Genomic DNA, 7,171 nt, shown 5'->3' on the forward strand with positions numbered 1-7,171 from the left:
TTTAAAAATCAATCTTTTTGATGCCAGACTAATTTTGTGGATAACAGTTGGCAATTTGGTTTTTGTTGAAGGTATCATAGTGGTAGCTATGTATAAGTTTATGGATTTGGCTACGATGCATTTATCATAAATTTCTAATTTATTGTCCAATTGAAATGATTTTTATTTTATTTGAAAGTTAAGTTCAAAATCTATATTTTTGATGGAGAACAAATTTTGAATTTAAAAATGGATGATAATTAGCAGTCTGGTATTTCTTGCAAGTCTTAATGTAGTAGCTGGATATAAGTTTATAGATTTAGCTACACTGAATCAGTCATAACTTTCTAATTTCATGTCCCATTATTTTCATTCTCATTTTATTTGGCTTCAATATCTATCTTTTTGATGAATGGTAAATTATGAAATTCTAAGCTGATGGAAGTTAGCATTCTATTTTTTTCGTAGGATTGATTGTTGTAACTATTTATGAGTTTATAGATTTAAACACACTGAATCAGTCATAAATTTCTAATTTATTGTCCAATTAAGTTGATTTTGATTTTATTATAAATTTAAGTTCAAAATATATCTTTTTGTTGGAAGAAAAGTTTTTAAATTCAAAATGAAACGCTATTAGAAATCTAGTTTTTGTGGTAGGTTTGATCGTTGCAGCTATACATGAGTTTATAGATAGCGCTACACTGAATCAGTCATAACTTTCTAATATAGTACCTAATTGAGTTAATTCTTGTGTAATTTGAAATTTAAGTTCATTTTCTATATTTTTCATGGAGGATGAATTTTAAAATTTAAGACAGATGATAGTTAGCATTCTAGTTTTTATCGTGAGACTGATTATTGTAGTAGTATATGAGTTTATAGATTTAGCCACCCTAAATCAGTCATAAGTTTTTAATTTATTCTCAAATTTAGTGGATTCTTATTTTATTTAAAATTTAAGGTCAAAATTTATTTTTTTGAAGGAGGAAAAATTTTGAAATTCAAAATGGAAGATTGTTAGCCGTTTGGTTTTTGTGGCAGGACTTATTTTTGTTGATGTATATAAGTTTATAGATTTAGCTATACTAAAATAGTAATAACTTTATAATTTCCTGTCTAATTGTTTTGATTCTTGTTTATTTGAAATATAACTTAAATATCTATCTTTTTTATGAAGGATGAATTTTGAAATTCAAGACAGATGGAAGTTAGTATTCTGGTTTTATTACAGGATTGATTGTTGTAACTTTATGAGTTTAGAGATTTAGCCACGCTGAATTAGTCATAATTTCTAATTTATTGTTTAATTGATTTGATTCTTATTTTATTTGAATGTTAAGTTCAAAATATATCTTCTTAATGGAGGAAAATTTTGGAAATTCAAAATGGAAAATTGTTAGCAATATGGTTTTCATTGCAGGTTTGATCGTTGTAGCTATACATGAGTTTATAGATGCCACCACACTAATTCAGTCATAACTTTTTTGATTTATTCTCCAATTTAGTTGATTCTTATTTTATTGGAAAGTTATGTTGATTATCTACCTTTTTGATTGATGGAAAATTTTGAAAGTTAAAAAGTTGACAGTTATCATTCTGTTTTCTATCACAGTACTAATAGTCGTAGCCGTATATGAGTTTGTAGATTTAGCCACATAGATTGAGTCAAAAGTTTCTAATTTATTTTCCAATTGAGTTAATTCTTATTTTATTTGAAATTTAAGTTCAAAATCTATTTTTTGGATGGAGGATAAATTTTGAAACTTAAAATGGAAGACTGTTAGCAATCTGGTTTGTGTGGCAGGTGATAAATGCTTGCATATTAGAAATACAAAGTATTCTTTTCTTACATTGAGCATTACTTTTCTTAGAGTTTATCACTTATGCATGTGTATTTGTGTTCTTTTGTGCATTTAGGGTTGTGGAGAAAAATGTGGAAGAAAAGAACCAAAACTAGATCGTGGATGCAATTTTTGATGAAGTCTTGGATTCAATGAATGTGAAGACACAAGTTGTGCTCAAAGACATGTGAGTGTGTGCCAACCTCCATTGTGCTCTAGCGAACATACAAATTGGAGGGGCACAAAGGCAATCACACTCATGTGTTCCAACTTGTGTAATACTAGCAAGATCTTCGTCAATGTGACTTTTATTAAAGATGAGAAGTAATTTACCGCATGGATGTGTGCCTATTCATGTGACCTCGATGATAAGAGTGGATTCGGTAGCATTTTGGCGAAGCACTCTAGCAGTTTACTGTAACGAATCAATGTAGCAAATCACTGTAGTAGTTACAGTTCACAGCTTGCAAAAAATCAGTTCCCTAGAAATTCACATGGGCGTGTGGAAATTTCACACGCCCGTGTGGATGCCCGATTCCATCCCTATTTAAGCCACAATTTCAAATCCCTTTGGAAGCTTTTTCTCTATCTTTTCCCCATCTTTGGAGGCACTCGCGGCTAGGGTTTGGAGAGGCTTTGGCTATGCCTTGGGAGTGGTTCTACGGCCTTCAACATCACGTTCCTTCGGAAGATAGTTATTAGGGAAGCTTTCATCGGCATAGATTTGGCGAGGTCTGCCCTAGGCTTAATGAGAAAACCATTGGAGAAGACGAGGCAACTCCACAAGACCATCAATACGAACTACGAGGGGGTTTTACTTATGGATTGCATGCTTTTACATTCGATTTCATTATTGATTGTATCTTGTTCCATAGAGAGTTAAACCCCTAGTGGGTTCTTGGACTTGTAAACCCTAGGATGATTTCGTTTCATTGATCTTTCATTATGTTTCTTTAATTGATATTTTTAATTGAGTTCCAACCTTAAATGCTTGTTGAATTGATTTTCTCTTAGAGTGACACTAGGGTTGAGAATCTATCTTGGTAATCCTTGTGGATGAGTGACACACCATGAGGGTTAGACAAAGCTAGGTTGGAGAAGGTCATGAGGGTGAGTCGAGAGGTAGGGAACATCACCTTTCCCTTCCGATGTTATTTGTCCTGCCTCCACGTTCCAAGTGTTCTTTGTGGTCACAATAGAGTGAAGTGCTAAGAGATAGACTCCACTGGGGCTTAGTTGTGCGAGCAATGGAGTGAAGTGTTGAAGTAATCCTTAGTGATGGGGTTTAATTGTGACCAGGGGTCTTTCGCCTGGACCAAAGGGTTAGATCTATAATAGGGAATAGGGTTTGTCACTTGGAGTCCCCAAATCTTCATGCAACCCCACACAGTGTGAGGCGTCGAGAATATCCCATTCCACCAGGGCGTAGTGTGAGGGTTAGTCATGGTTGACCTTAGGTTTGGGACCGTGTGTCTTAGGATTTCCACGACTCATTAGACATCAGTTAAGAGACATAATGATTGGTCTTGCACTTGAAATAATAGTCCTAGGGTGAGCAATGTCTGAGTGCCCCACTTTCTATCGATTACCTCTCCTATCATTTTATTGTGTCTCTTTCTTCTTTTCTTTATTTCTATTTGCATTGATATTGTTCACACTACCCTTAAATCATTTTCACTGTAGCTAAATTGCAATACTTGTGTTTCTGAGCACTATTCTCTTTGCGTACGACTACCCACTCACCAGGGTACTTTATTACTTCGATAACCAGTGCACTTGCGGTACGCACTCTCAAGGGGTGTGTCAGCAGGTCTTATTGTTGTAGCTGTACATAAGTTTATAAATTTAGCTACGCTGAATCAGTCATAACTTTCTAATTTATTTTTGAATTGAGTTGATTCTTGTTTTATTTTAAAGTTAAATTCAAAATCTATCTTTTTATATGTAGAACATATTTTCAAATTCCAAATGGATTACAGTTAGCAATCTGGTTTTTGTCGCAGGCCTGATTGTAGTAACAGTATATAAGTTTATAGATTGAGCTACGCTGAATCTGTCATAACTATCAAACTTCTTATCTAATTAACTTGATTCTTATTTTATTTGAGAGTCAAGTGCAAAAACTATCTTTTTAATGCAGGACAAATTTTGAAATTCAAAATGGATTTTAGTTAATTATCATGTTGTTATTGAAGTTGTTGTTGTTGTTGTATATAAGTTTATAGATTTTCCTACGCTAAATCAATCATAACTTTCTAATTTATAATCCTAATGAGTTGATCCTTATTTTATTTGAAAATTAAGTTTAGATTCTATCTTTTTTATTAATGACAAATTTTTAATTCAAAATATATGAAAGTAAGCAATCTGGTGTTTGTCGTAGGTCTTATTGTTAAAACTGTACACAAGTTTATAGATTTAACTACACTGAATCAGTCATAACTTTATAATTACTTGCCTAATTATGTTAACTCTTGTTTTATTTGAAAGTTAAGTTCAAAATTCATCTTTTTGATGTAGGACAAATTTTGAAAAACAAAAAGGATGACAGTTAGAAATCTGGATTTTTTCGCAGGTCTGATTGTTGTAGCTATATATAAGTTTATAGATTTGGACATTTAGTGATAAGTGCTTGTGTATTAGTAATACGAAGTATTCTTTTCTTGCATTGAGCATTACTTTTATCAGGTTTTAGCGCTAATACTTGTGTATTTTTGTTACTTTGATGCATATAAGGTTGTGGAGCCAAATATGTAAGAAAGAAACCAATATAGATCATGAATGCACTATTTGATGAAATCTTGTAAGGAACAAATGGGAAAACACAAGTTGGACTCAAAGATACGAGAATGTATGCCAACCTCCATGTATTCAAGCAATTACAATGAGTTGGAGGGGCACGAAGGCAGTCATATTTGCGTATCCCGACTTGTGCAATGATATCAAGATCTTCACCAATGAGGCTTTTGATTGAAGAAGTGACATGATCTATGACAAAACGTGTGCCCATTTATGTTGTCTCAAGAAAAAGTATGAATTGGGAGTGTTTTTTGCCGGGTACTATAGCATTTACTGTTCACAGCCCGTAGAAAATCAGAATTCCAGAGAATGCACACGCCCGTGTGGAATTTCCGCAAGGGAGTGTGGATACCCAATTCCAGCCTATTTAAAGCCGTGATTCAGCCCGATTTAAAGATCCTTCTTTCTATCTTTTCTCCATATTTTGAGAGCCTTGTGGCTAGGGTTTAGAGAGGCATTAGCAAGGCTTTTGGAGTGGTTCTACGGCTTCGACACCGTGTTTCTCTTGGAAGATAGCTATTTTGGGGGCTTTCAGTCAGCACCGATCCAGCGAGGTGTGTCCTAGGCTTGACGAGGGGACCTTTAGAGAGGATGAGGCTCCTCCACAAGACCATCGACACGACTACCGACGGGGTTTTCCTATGGATTACTTGTTTTTACTTTCAATTTTACTAATGATTGTATCTTGCACAATGGAAAGCTAAACCCCTAATGGGTACTTGGATTTGTGAACCCTAGGATATATTTGTTTCATTAACCTTTTTTTATGCTTTCCTTAATTGATGTTTTAAATGAGTTTCAATCTTGAATGCTTGTCAAATGATTTCTCCCTTTGAGAGTCCATCTTAGTAGCCTTTGTGGATGAGTGACACACCACGAGGGTTAGACAAAGCTAGATTGGAGAGTGTCGAGAGGGTGAGACGAGAGGTAACGGAGCGTCCCCTTTCCCCTCTGGTGTGATTTATCCTACCTCCATTTCCTAGAGTTCTTTGCAGTCACAATAGAATGAAGTACGAAGAGAGAAACTCCGCTGGGGCTTAGTTGCATGAGCAACAGAGTGAAGCTTTGAAGTAATCCTTAGTATTCGGGGCTTAATTGTGACTAGGGGCCTTTCTCCTGGACCAAAGGGTTAGGTCTACATATAGGAATAGGGTTTATCACTTGAAATCCCTAGAGCATATTGCAACTTTGTACAGTGTGAGGTGTTGAGACTAATTGATTTCTCCGCCGGGGCATAGTATAGAGTTAGTCATGGTTGACCTTAGATTTGGGACCGTATATCTTAGGATGTCCATGACTCATTGAGCATTAGTTAGTAAGCATAATAGTTGGTTTTACACTTGAAGCGATAATCCTAGTCAGAACCATATCCGAGTACCCCACTTCTTATCAATTGCCTTTCCTCTCACTTATTTGTGCCTATCTTTCTTATTTCTTTTATTTTTTCCTACATTACATCTTATCAACACAATCATTGTTTCATCTTCGCTTGGTCAAGTAGCAATCTTGGTGTTTCTATTCTCTATTCCCTGTAAATACGATACCCACTCACCTGGGATTTAGTACTTCGACAAACCCGTGAACTTACGGGTTACACGCAAGGGGTGTATCAGTTAGCAATTTGATTTTAGTCGCAGTTCTGATTGTTGTAGCTGTATATAAGTTTATAGATTTAGCTTTGCTGAATCAGTCATAACTTTCTAATTTATTATCTAATTGAGTTGATATTTATTTTATTTGAAAGTTAAGTTCAAAATCTATATTTTTGATATAGAACAAATTTTGAAATTCAAAATGGATGATAGTTAGCAATATATATTTTCTTCACTGGTCTGATTATTGTAGTTGTATATAAGTTTATAGATTTAGTTACGATGAATCAGCCGTAAATTTCTAATTTATTGTACAATTGAGTTGATTACTTTTTTCTTTTAAAATTAAGTTGAAAGTCTATCTTTTTCATGAGGAGCAAATTTTGAAATTCAAAATGGATGGTTGTTGGTAATCTAGTTTTTGTAGCAAGTTTCATTGTTGTAGCTCTATATAAATTTATAAATTTTGCTACACTGAATCACTCATAACTTTCTAATTTATTCTCCAATTTAGTTGCTTCTTGCTTTATTTGAATGTTATGTTCAAAATTTTTCTTTTGAAGTGGGAGAAATTTTGAAATTAAAAATGGATAACAGTTATCAATCTGGTTTTTGCCACAGGTCTGATTGTTATCGCTATATATAGTTTATAGATTTATCCCATTGAGTTGATTCTTGTTTTATTAGAAAGTTAAGTTTAAAATCTATCTTTTTTATGGGGTTTCAAATTTTGAAATTCAAAAATGGATAATAGTTACCAATCTAGTTTTTGTCGCAGGTCTGCTTGTTGAAGCTATATATAAGTTTATAGATTTAGCTATGTTGAGTCAATTATAAATTTCTAATTTATTATCCATTGAGTTGATTCTTATTTTATTTAAAAGGTAATTTCAAAATCTATGTTTTAGATTAAGGACAAATTTTGAAATTCAAAATAAATGACTCTTAGCAATCTGG

This window comes from Dioscorea cayenensis, chromosome 1, assembly GCF_009730915.1.
Source record: "Dioscorea cayenensis subsp. rotundata cultivar TDr96_F1 chromosome 1, TDr96_F1_v2_PseudoChromosome.rev07_lg8_w22 25.fasta, whole genome shotgun sequence".
Taxonomy (NCBI): domain Eukaryota; kingdom Viridiplantae; phylum Streptophyta; class Magnoliopsida; order Dioscoreales; family Dioscoreaceae; genus Dioscorea; species Dioscorea cayenensis.